Raw genomic sequence first — 12,977 nt, forward strand, 5'->3', positions numbered from 1 at the left:
GAGGAGGAACAGGAGGTTCAGGCAGACGGGGAGGAGGAATCTCAGGCTGAGGGAGAGGGAGGACAGCCAGAGTCCCCCGAGAGGGAGCTCTCCCCAGCAAGCAGCCTGGATTCCTTAGATGAAAATGTACAAGCAATAATCGATCTCCGGCAGAGAAGAGCAACACAACGAAGGGGACAATTAACCAGGTACTTTCAGCACTAAAGAGGCAACAGCTGGGTTTGGGTGTGGTGCTCTCTGGAAAGGCTGAAAAGGCAGACCCGCCCTTCCTGGCTTGTGGAGTATTATCTTTGGGAGTCCTGGGACCTGGCTGTGATCTTTGGTATCTTGGAATTCTGGTTTGTGACTTTGAATACTGAAACCTTGGGGGGGAAAGGTGTGGGTCTTATTCTTTACAGTGGTGCCAGCAAGAAGTCTGCTGTATTGTCTGGCCATCAGGACTCTGCTGTGAAGTCTCATAGCCTGCCTGTTGGGAAGAACAGGTTTTTCTCTGTGTTTATTTTTCAAACTATAAAGTGCTTTTGCTTTTACCAGCATGTCTGGCTGCTTTTTCCAGTTGGTGTTGAAGTCTGGGGGCACCCAGACAGAACACAAAGTAGTTCTTATATTCCTAAAACCTAGTGAAGTTAATGTGGACCTGCACATTACAATTATATAACTTGTGCAGAGATCTATGGTTTATATCAGGGATGTCAAACACACAGCCAGTGGGACAGATGTGTGACATACTAAGCACACCCAGTTTAGTGAAGGGGGGAAAGTCAAAGTACATGATGATGCGACACCGCAAGTTTGACACATATGGTTTATATTCACTCCATTAAGTTTTTTATTACGTACTCCAAAATTGCCTTTAAGATCATAACATCGGTTAAATTAAATGTCTTTTAAGTATTTAATATTATTAGTTATATACAAAGCTTTCAGCTCATCAAAGTTCTGGACACATTATCTATTACCAGGCACTCGCAACTAAATCCCTTAAAGATGAAGGGACTTAATTTCTGAGTAAATAAGCTTAATATTACATTAAATATTTGCTTTATTTCTTTTCAAATGTCCTTGGTGGCTTACAGCATGAATTTTTATCAGCTAATCCACAAGACAACTTTTTATGCCTACTTTATATTACAATCAGGGCTAAAAGCTGTTTTTCCATTCATTCATGATACAGTGTCAGAAAGGGGAAATTAAATTCAGTCTCTATTACATTAGAGTTCAAAACTCAGGATTCACCATTCCAAAACTTAGCTTTTAACTTGGATCAAACTGATATCAATTAGCAACCACTCCCTAAGTGATTCCCAACTGAATAAGGTCATCCTGCCTGATAAATTCCTTGGGCGTTCAAAAACGCCAATGCATTATTTTATTTGAGTTCAAATACAAGGACCTTCTCTTCAACTCAAAAAAAAAAAAGCACAAAAGGGGGCTTACCAAATTTAAGCACACTATTGTGCCTATCCTACTGTCCTCTTTTATTATTACTTTTTACTTACAGTACGTTATGTTCTTACAAACTACTTTCCAGTACATGTTAGATAGATAGACGGACGGACGGACGGACGGACGGACGGACGGACGGACGGACAGACAGACAGACAGACAGACAGACAGACAGACAAATACTTAATTTACAACTTAAATAAACTTAAATTTTTAGTTTTTTGTTTGCTTGTTTGTTTAATTTGTATGCCGCCTAAAAATTGTTTGTTTGTTTGTTAAATTTATATGCCGCCCAATTTCCGAAGGACTCTGGCCAATCAAGCCAATGAGAAAGAAGCATCTGGAGAGAAGTTTGTGCCTAATTTTTTTAACACAGCTGATAAAACACACCAGCTTCTTTTTGCTTGTTGCCTGATGCAGCCAACCTCCCTGCAGAGGCTGATTTAACTTAACACAACAAAGGGAGCTCTCCCAGTCACCTTTCTTCTCTCTCCTTCCCCCCCCCCCCCAAACCAATAAGTTTGGGGGAGACGGGGAAAGGAATGATTGAGACCAATAGAGGCTTTTTCTGAGGGAATCCACACGAGGCTACTTAGCGACTAGGAGGAGAGGCCAGGAGATCTCAGCAAACAGATGGAAGATAATAAGCAGCCTCCACAATCCCCTCACCCTTTGCTTCCGCCCCCCCCCCCCAGCTTTTTGTCTCTTCGAAAAGGATAAGAAGAAATGGTCAAGGAAAAAAGCCCTCCCACGGCCCAGCGCCCAGCTGGAAAAGCAAGTTTCCAATACTTTTCCACCCTTTGCAAAACTGCAATGCGAGGCACCCCCGTCCTTTCTTTGAGGTGGCTTCAATGCTTCCCAAGGAACGCGCACAGGGCCGGAGAGTAAGGAAAGAACGGTTCCCACAAGGGACCCCCCAATAAGGAAACCTTGCTTATTTAAGGGGTGCGAGGCCAGAAAATGCGGGGGACCCAGGCTCCCTCGGAGGTTGCTACGCAACCGCCGGCGCTTAGGGTGGGCTCCTCGCGGGCGTTCAGCAACGCAGCTGGGAAGAAGGAGGCGCTCCAGAAGTTTTGAGCGGAGTTCCTCGGCCATCCCAACGGGACGTGTGCGTGCAGGTGGGCCGGCCGGGGAATCGTGCCCCTTGGGCTAGGTGGCGCGACTTGCGCCACAGCCTTCAATCCGTTGGAGGGGAGAGTGTTGTCTGCGAGGTCTCCAGGAGCACAAAGGATGCGTCCTACTCTTGCCAGCCGGCTCTCCTCCGAAACAATTGTGCCGCCTCCCCACAAGCCCTCCAAACGCGTTCTCCAACATTGCAGGCATTTTGGGGAGCCCAAGTATATCTGGAGGGTGCCCGGTTGGGGATAGCTTTGCGTAAAGTTCCCTTGCACCTTTTATTCTTGATTGTCCGAGAAGTCCACCGCTGCCCCCCTCCCCGCGCGCTCTTTTCACACCCACCTTTCCAGGTTTCTTGCTTCCTCCTTTCCTTGCGTCTTTCCCCCCTTTTTTCTTTCTTTTTCTTCTCGCGCGCTCTCTCCTTTTCCTCCTCCACCTCCTCCTGCTACTGCTGAGCCTGAAATGGCTTTTTTGGAGACTTTTGCGCACCAGGCAGCAAAGACTCCGGCCGCCCCCAGCCCAGCTCTTTCAGCTGCCGCCACAACCTGCTTTCTCATTCAAACACACAGCGAGCCGCCACTCCCCCCACCCCCACCCCCCCCAACGGCGCGTAGGCGAGGAGAAAAACTCGGAGCGAATCCGGAATGGCTCCTGTAAACTGCTGGGGATTAAAATCGCTAGGTAGCGTCTGGTGCGTCTGGTTGCGAGTTTGGGCTCAGATCTGATTTTTAAAAAAACCATCCCTCCCGTCAAACCTGGAAATAATAATAATAATAATAATAATAATAATAATAATAATAATAATAATAATAATAATTATTATTATTATTATTATTATTATTATTATTATTGACTCGGAGTGGCTCACAACATGCAATATACAGAGTACAAATCCAATATTAAAAACCCTTATAATAAAAAACAATCATACAACCCACATAAACCATACATAAATCATAAAAGCTGAAGGGTATATTAATTTCCTCAAGCCTGGTGACATAGGTGGGTTTTCAAGAGCTTGCGAAAGGCAAGGAGGGTGGGAGCAGTCCTGATCTCCAGGGAGAGTTGATTCCAGAGGGCAGGGGCCACCATAGAGAAGGCTCTTCCTCTGGGTCCCGCCAGATGGCATTGCTTAGTCGACGGGATCTGGAGAAGGCCAACTCTGTGGGACCTAATCGGTCGTTGGGATTCGTGCGGCAGATGTCTAAGTGAATATTTTAAAGCTGCTTCCCCACAACACAGTGACCCACAAAAGATATGCAATCGGGGAAATATAGTTGTGTATTATCTGTTTTAGGGTTGGCTTCACACAATCCCTCAAACCAGACCAAAATCGTTTATTTGCACACACACACACTTGAGATTCAGGTTTATCAACCTGATTTTAGCCTGGCTGTGAATTCCTTGCCTTTTAATCATAACTGTCATGCAACAATTACTTATACTGTAATAACAAGTACATTACATTTCATCTGCATGTAATCTGGATATTTCTGTTGATTGAAGAACCCCACTTCCTGTATTCATCTACTCATCTAATCAGATCCAACAGGACCAACTTCTTTCATGTCTCATTTTTTACAAGACTGTCATCTGATGGAACATTGGAAATGGGCTTTCTGATTGTTGTCTCCACACTGGAATTGTCTCCCTGTGTGGAGGTTCAATAAACTCCACAAATCCTAGACTTTAGGACCCAGGAAGATTAAATGGTACCTAGGAAGGACCTATTTAACATAAGCATCTAATGACTGAACGTGGGTTTTGCAGACCTATGGCTTCTGTATTTTTTTCCTCAAAATATCTTGCAAGTTCATTTTTATGTATACAGTGTTTCCTCAATTTTCGCAGGGGATGCGTTCTGAGATCGCCCGTGAAAGTCGAATTTCCATGAAGTAGAGATACGGTAGTAAATACAGTACTTTATTTTTGGCTATGAACAGTATCACAAGCCTTCCCTTAACACTTTAAACCCCTAAATTACAATTTCCCATTCCCTTAGCAACCATTTAGATTATTACCCACCATGTTTATTTATTAAAGTTTATTAAAAAAAATTATTAAAGGTGGATGAAAATTTGGCGATGACATATGATGTCATCAGGCGGGGGAAACCATGGTATAGGGGGGGGGGAACCGCGGAGTATTTTTTAATTAATATTTTTGAAAAACCATGGTATAGGCTTTTCCCGAAGTTCGAGCCCGCAAAAATCGATGGAACACTGTATTCTTGTGGCTTTATTACTACATCTTTTTTCTCCCTCCCCAAGATTTTTTATTACCTACTGGCTGGATACTAAAGAGGATAATACCAGGATGACCATGGTGGACTTGAAAGACGCAGTGCAAGACAGAGGAGCATGGACAATACAGATCCACCGACTAGCTAAAGATTGAACATAATAACTAAAGGGCGGATTATGACAATGACAATATATTTTATGACAGACTGTAAAATGAAAATATTGGGATATCTTGAAAGGTCGCATCTAAACATTTATCTAACGCCTTTGTTATGGGACGTAAAATCTCTTTCACTGTTACCTTCCCACCAAGGTGTTTCCTATTTTTCTATTTGCATTTTTACATACTTTCGAACTGCTAGGTTGGCAGAAGCTGGGGCAAGTAACGCGAGCTCACTCCGTTAAGGGGCACTAGGGATTCAAACCGCTGAACTGCCAATCTTTCTAATCGACAAGCTCAGCATCTTAGCAATTGACCCTCCACCACACCCACAACATTGCTTATACAGTGGTACCTCGAGATACGAGTTTAATTCGTTCCGGACCTGGGCTCTTAAGTCGAGCAGCTCTTATCTCGAACGACTTTTCCCCATAGGAATTAATGTAAATAATTTTAATTGGTTCCAGCCCTCAAAAAACTCACAAAGTTAGTCTAAATTATGCAGAAAGACATGTTTTTAATGAAGAAATGTACATGTACATATAAATGAATAATGAAGTTTCTTTCACTTAACTTGTAAACTTTCTTAAACTTTTAAATTTACATATGTTCAACTTCTCTGCCACCCAATCCTGTAGGACAGAGGTCCCCAACCCTTTTTGCGCCAGGGACCGGCTTTAAGCGATCAAGAGAGGAATGGGTGAATGAATGGACGGAGGGTGGGAAGGAAGGAAGGAAAGAGGGAAGGGACAGGAACAGAGGAAGGAAGCAAGGAAACTTATGAAAGGGGAGAGTAAGAGAGGAATGAGTGAAGGGAGGGAGGGAGGGAGGGAAGAAGGTGGGAAGGAGAAAGAAAAGAAGAAATAGAGGAAGGGAAGGTAAAAGAGAGAAAGAAAAAGAGCAAGAAAGAAAGAAAGAAAGAAAGAAAGAAAGAAAGGGGGAAGGGACAGGAACAGAGGAAGGAAGCAAGGAAACTTATGAAAGGGGAGAGTAAGAGAGGAATGAGTGAAGGGAGGGAGGGAGGGAAGAAGGTGGGAAGGAGAAAGAAAAGAAGAAATAGAGGAAGGGAAGGTAAAAGAGAGAAAGAAAAAGAGCAAGAAAGAAAGCTGCAAGCCCCCCCCCCCGAGCCCCCCAGGCCGGCTGCAACCTTTTAAAACACGCGCGCCGCTTCGCAGCTGTCTCCTGAAGCCGAACGCGGAAGTTAGCGTTTGGCTTCAGGAGACAGCTCCTTGGCGCTTGTATCTCGAATTTGGGCTTGTAAGTAGAACAAAAATATCTCTCCCCTCCCAGCTCTTATCTCGAGTTGCTCTTAAGTAGAGCAGCTCTTATGTCGGGGTTCCACTGTACATACATGTATATTTATTAGTCAGTTTAATTTAGTGGTTAAGACACCAAGCTAGAATATAGGAGACTGTGAATTCTAGTCCTGTCCAAGCTAGTGGTACATCCGAATCACATTGACCTTGGATGTAAGTGATGCAATTTAACAATTCTTTAGAATGCTGCTAATCCATTCAATTTTCTGGAATACCCTTAAACTAATCTTATGGCTTTATAGTTTTTGCTTTACTATATACTTGCAGACCAAAATCAGCATTCTTCAAAACCAATCAGTTCAATGTAGTGGATCAATGATAGACAGGGTATAATAGGTCTAATTAGACAGTTTCAAATCTTCATTTAGTCAGCTCACTAAGTCATCCCGAAGATTGTTTGGTTTGGCTGAGCAAGTCCTATGTATTCATTGATTGTGGTTTAAACGTTTGAAATGATAGGTTAATGAACTCTGTGAACTCGGCCATCGTGACTTAGCTGATAAACCATGAACAATAAATGCAATTTATTGTTGGGCAATTCAAACCAATTCTTCCATTTAATTTGCCTCATTTGGTTGTAAGAATAAGATGTGCATGAATGCAATGTTGAACAATACAGGAGGTAAATAAACCAAAGCAAAAACAACAATATCATCATCAACAACAACAACAAGTAACATCCACCCAGTGTTAAGAGTATTTTTGTATTGTTTTGTTTGCTTGCTATTACAGTTTTTTTAAAAGGTAATACTGTGTCTAAATTTGTCTTCCAGTTTCTGGCAAGTTTTCTTCTCCAAGAAATCTTGTTTTCCTACTTCATACCCTCTGAAAGTGCCCTTGTAATGCTCTCTACATGGGCTACCTTTGAAAAGTGTTTGTAAACTTCAGATCGTGCAAAATGCAACTGCGAGAGCAATCATGGGCTTCCCAAAGTATGTCCATGTTACACCAACATTCTGCAGTCTACATTGGTTGCCGATCAATTTCCGGTCACAATTCACAAGTGTTGGTTATGACCTAGAAAGCCCTTCATGGCATCAGGCCAGAATACCTCCGGGACCGCCTTCTGCCGCACGAATCCCAGCGACCGATTAGGTCCCACAGAGTTGGCCTTCTCCGGGTCCCGTCGACTAAACAATGTCGTCTGGCGGCGGGACCCAGGGGAAAAGCCTTCTCTATGGAGGCGCCGACCCTCTGGAACCAGCTCCCCCCTGAGATTAGAATTGCCCCAACCCTCCTTGCCTTTCGTAAACTCCTTAAAACCCACCTCTGCCGTCAGGCATGGGGAAACTGAAATAACTTCCCCAGGCCTATATTGTTTATGTAAGGGGTGTTATGTGCATGTTTTTAAATTATGGGTTTTTAGTTTAAATTATTAGATTTGTATTACATATTGTTTTGCTACTATTGTTGTGAGCCGCCCCAAGTCTACGGAGAGGGGCAGCATACAAATTTTAATAATAATAATAATAATAATAATAATAATAATAATAATAATAATAATAATTGGAATAGGGAGCCAGGAAGGTGTAGTGGTTAAAGCATTGGTCAGAAACTGGGGGACTCCAGTTGGGCACAAAGCCAACTAGGGGACCTTGGACCACTTCTGAAAAACCCTGCCAAGAAAACTGCAGGAACATCTCCAAGCAGTCTTAGAGAACACGGTTGAACAGAAGGGGAAAACAATTACTATACAGCCTCCATACCTTTGCAATCTGTTTGTCTGCCCATCCTGAAATGAAATCCTTCTGTTTCCCTTTTACCACATTAGTCTTCTGCGGAACCACAAAAAACTAGCTTTTTTGCAGCACTCTGGATCCATTGTTATTGATTGCCCATTGCGAAAATTGTGAGAAGAGAGGCTTTATAATTATTTTAAATAACTAAATACAGTAATTAAAGTGCAGAATATCAAGGAGAAGGGGGGGGGGAAACCTGTAAGATAAGACCCTTTACATGCACACTTGGGCAACCTTGTCACTAAATTAAGTGCAAATTCTTTGGACCCAGTTTATGGAAATATCACTGAAGTATTACATTCATGTTGGAAAAAAAGCAATCTGCATTGAAAACAATGGTATTTTTTCTTTTTTAAAAATAGAGAATACACAGCATAGCACTAATCTGTTTTAGTGTAGATCCCCTAGGATACGTGTCCTATATCACTTGCTGTAAATTCTTATTTCATATGCATTTTTAAAATGCCGCAGAGCCACTGCTCTGCTTTCGTTTTAAGAAGTCCAGGATTGGTTATAATCCAGTACCAGGAATTCCAGATTATTCTCGCCTCTGTCCAATTCAACCTGCCTCTATTGTTTGCTGGTTCAAAGTCTGCTGGGAGAACCAAGCTGCTTTCATTCACCTATTTCAAATTCTCCTCCAATAAGAAAGAGGCAAGAAAGTTTGGGGTTGTATTGTTTATGTAACTGCTGCTTTACATGCGTGGGATCGATCTCTAGTGAAGAAAGTGCTCTCTTTTAAAACAAAACACAACTGCTTCATCCTACCCTTGTCAATTCTCCTATCAAATTCACTTTACATGACAAATTCAGAAAAAATACCCATGTCTCTTCAGTTTATATGGGGTACTCCTATCATTCAAAGTATTTCTCCCTGTATTATGTTGGAAACAACCTTTTAGTGATGATTCTAATTTGCAATGGCATAAAGCAGTGTTTCTTAATCTCAGCAACTGGAAGACTTTGTAGACTTCAAGTCCCAGAATTCCCTAAGTTGCTAAAGTTGAGAAATACCGACATAAGGCAAATCTTAAGTGGTTTATCTAAATCCACAGAGAAGGCAAAGCTAGACGTATTCTTTCCCAGGGAGTCTAGGAGGAAAAACCTATAAACCACAAAGCCCCAATCCCATTTTTGTGATCCCTTTTCCCAAATTACATAATGAAATTTGGTGGCAAATCCCAGATGGTCGGTGTGCAGTATTTTGCTTTATTATTCTTTTTTAATTTAACAGGAGGTTTAAGCCTATAGTAGGCTAACACATTGACTTTGCTTTAATCCCACATCCTGAATTACAGAAAGTATTGGTCAAAATAATTTAGCCATGTCTCTTCTAGGGATACAAGACTCTGTATTTCTTTGAAAATTGTTTTGCGTTTATTTGCATTATTTGTATTTTAAATGTCTTCTGGCTGCAAAAGACTGGGGTGTCAAACTCGATTTCATTGAGGGCCACATCTGGGTTGTGTTTGACCTTGGGCCAGGGTGGAAGTGGCCAGTTTGACATCACTCCTGTCCGGGGGGCATCTATCTGCCAGTGAAAATGGGTTCCCGAGCTCCATTTTCAGCTGCCATGGTCTCCTGCAATCCTCTGCCAATGAAAACGATGCTTGGGAGGGCAAGAGGTTACAGGGGGCCGTGGCAGCCAAAAACGGAGCTTGGGAGCTCATTTTCGCTGGCAGAAGCACTGCAAGCCAGTCATTTGCTGTTTCCAGGGCTCTATTTCTATTCTATTGTCTGGTTCTCATATGGCCCTAAACTATGATTTAATAGAAACATAGAAGACTGATAGCAGAAAAAGACCTCATGGTCCATCTAGTCTGCCCTTATACTATTTTCTGTATTTTATCTTAAGATGGATATATATGTTTATCCCAGGCATGTTTAAATTCAGTTAGCATGTTTAAATTCAGTTATTATGGTTACTAAATGAACTACCTTTAATTTGTACCCCGTACTGCTAAACCATAAGTGATAATGATTTATCACCCATGACTGGTCCCTATGACACACAAACCAAGCCAAACTAAAGCTACACAAACCAATTAAATGTTAGTACAACGAGCAGAGTCATTATGTGCGCCTGAGGCTACAGCAGTAGGAAGTTCAGTTGCAGTCAGATCTGAGTAATTCTTAACCGGCAGATCGCATCAGCTCTTATGTTTAAAATATGCAAAGCAGTCTTCCATCTAAGAAAGAGTGCAAGTTTTGGAAGTGGCACTCTATTCTTTATCCTAGGGGGCTGCAAAAAGGAATAATTGTCAATCTAATGCATTGGCTTTGCAGAGAGCTTAAAGGGAGGCTGGAATGGGGGAACGGTGACCTCTAGGAGCAGCCAGCTTAAGTTTCACCTTTTCATCACTGTCCAGTTCTGGCCTGGCTGAAACCATAGAAACACCTCATTGATGTTATTCAATTCGGCTGAAGAGACTGCAGTTTCAAAGCAAAGCATCATGGGCTCCAGCTGAAGAAACTTTATCCAAAGATAATTGGAAGTGACATGGTTGGGGAGCTGGACCCTTCATAAATGGAGAGTAAAGAGAAAAGCAATTCCCCACTGAAGTTTTATAGCTTTATTGTTCTACTAAACATTTGTAATATAGCAGCAAGATGCCCAGATGAATCTTTATCCCCAGTGGGTTCATGCTTAATGAAGTGACCAGGAAATCTTGAAGATAGAAATCAGGATTTAATGGCATTTACATAAAATGCACTTAGAAACATAGAAACATAGAAGTCTGACGGCAGAAAAAGACCACATGGTCCATCTAGTCTGCCCTTGTACTATTTCCTGTATTTTATCTTACGATTGATATATGTTTATCCCAGGCATGTTTAAATTCAGTTACTGTGGATTTATCTACCACGTCTGCTGGAAGTTTGTTCCAAGGATCTACTACTCTTTCAGTAAAATAATATTTTCTCATGTTGCTTTTGATCTTTCCCCCAACTAACTTCAGATTGTGTCCCCTTGTTCTTGTGTTCACTTTCCTATTAAAAACACTTCCCTCCTGGACCTTATTTAACCCTTTAACATATTTAAATGTTTCGATCATGTCCCCCCTTTCCCTTCTGTCCTCCAGACTATACAGATTGAGTTCGTTAAGTCTTTCCTGATACGTTTTATGCTTAAGACCTTCCACCATTCTTGTAGCTCGTCTTTGGACCCGTTCAATTTTGTCAATATCTTTTTGTAGGTGAGGTCTCCAGAACTGAACATAGTATTCCAAATGTGGTCTCACCAACACTCTATATAGCGGGATCATAATATTTTAAAAAGTTTTTAATCAGGTAGAATAACAGGACTGTATTTAAAATTATCACGAAGGTTTAATTTGTGTGGGCATTCATTCATTCATTCATTCAATTTTTTAATGCCCCCCTTCTCCTTAGACTCAGGGCAGCATACAACATGTTAGCAATAGCACTTTCTAGTTATGCTAGAAATTCACAGAACTGTGGGTCTGGAAAATAAATCTGCAGATCATATTACCCAGTTCCATTCTTAAGACAGGTTTTTAATACTCATATGTTCTCTTTTAAGTCATCATTCAGATATGAAGAGTGTTTTTTTAACTGAATGTTAAAAAAACACATTTTATGATATGAACTAGATAACCTTATCCTGGGTTACGTACAGAACTGCCTTCTGCAGCATAAATCCCAGTGGCCGATTAGGTCCCACAGTGTTGGTCTTCTTCAGGTTGCGTCGACCAGACAATGCCGTCTGGCGGGGCATAGGGGAAGAGCCTTCTTTGTGGTGGCCCCGACCCTCTGGAATCAGCTCCCTCCAGAGATTCACATTGCCCCCACCCTCCTCGCCTTTCGCAAGAGCTTTAAGATCCACCTATGTTGACAGGCATGGGGCAGCTAGACCATACCCCCATTCTCTGACCATTAAATGTTATGTGTGGATGTGACTGAGTTAATTGATTGCTTTTTAATGTAATGGGATCTTAGCTTATAGTTTTAACTAATTAGATTTGGGGCATGCTTTTTGTACTGTATTCTGTGACCGAGTCTTCGGAGAAGGGTGGCATACAAGCCTAATAAATAATAAAATAATAATAATAATAATAATAATAATAATAATAATAATAAAGACAACGAAAAATGAATTGGGTGTCTTACACTCAAGAGAGCCATTCGGGTATAGTGGTTAACTAAAGATTGTGAATTTTAGTCCCGCATCAAGCACAAAGCCAGCTGGGTGACCTTGAGGTAGTCACTCTCTGTCTCAGTGATTGGAGAATGACTGGCCCAAAATGACACCTAACTGTCTCTCATACCTAACACAGGACTAGAACTCACAATCTCTCATTTTCTAGCCTGGTGCCTTTAACTACGAGAGCAAGCTAGTTGAGCACTGATCCCTTAAGCAGAGTTTGTTGAATAAGCAGCAAGCTAACTTTACATACTGCACTAAACCATCAAACAGTTCATAACCCACAATGTCTAGTTTTACACAAAATTAGCTAACCTTACCTTATTTAATTTGGAGCGTGAATGCAGGCAGTTGTCTTTCTACCATCCTCAAAATTACTACTAGTATAGCTACAGTTACAAAGGAAAAAAAACCTACATTAGGTGGATTAAAAAACTGCATTTCATATATTGATATTTAAGGAATGCTTTGTATTGAATTAATTTTAAGACAATATATTTTTTTATTTTAAGACAATATATTTTGAAGACAATATGTGTACATATTCTCTATATACCCACATTGGCAAGACCATACAAAATGATGCCAAGTGCTAGTTAAGCATATAAATAAGTGGTTCAGAATACAAAGTAATGCATAATGTTCTACCAAAGTAAATCTATTCATGTGGTCACATCTTGTGATCAGGTCAATTAATCTTTACATTCAAATTCAACACAAACTTGCCTTGAGCACAAGCCCATAACTTCAGTGTCACTTCCTCCTTCTTTGTCTCTATAAAAATAAACAGTA

General features: G+C 41.4%; 1 protein-coding gene across 5 annotated transcripts in view; it reads right to left on the reverse strand.

The window, feature by feature from the left end:
• The window catches only part of PLCH1 (phospholipase C eta 1), a 196,950-nt gene extending 184,399 nt beyond the window's left edge, over window positions 1-12,551 (reverse strand). For 4 of the 5 annotated variants that reach the window (XM_070753489.1, XM_070753488.1, XM_070753487.1 and 1 more), the window contains exon 1: window positions 2,905-3,117. The gene's annotated coding sequence lies outside the window, so the exon portion shown is untranslated. Of the gene's footprint in view, window positions 1-2,904; window positions 3,118-12,505 lie in introns of those variants that run through there. The other variant, XM_070753486.1, reaches the window with a different exon arrangement.
• Between the last annotated feature and the right edge of the window lie 426 nt (window positions 12,552-12,977).

Source organism: Erythrolamprus reginae, chromosome 5 (genome assembly GCF_031021105.1).
Source record: "Erythrolamprus reginae isolate rEryReg1 chromosome 5, rEryReg1.hap1, whole genome shotgun sequence".
Taxonomy (NCBI): domain Eukaryota; kingdom Metazoa; phylum Chordata; class Lepidosauria; order Squamata; family Dipsadidae; genus Erythrolamprus; species Erythrolamprus reginae.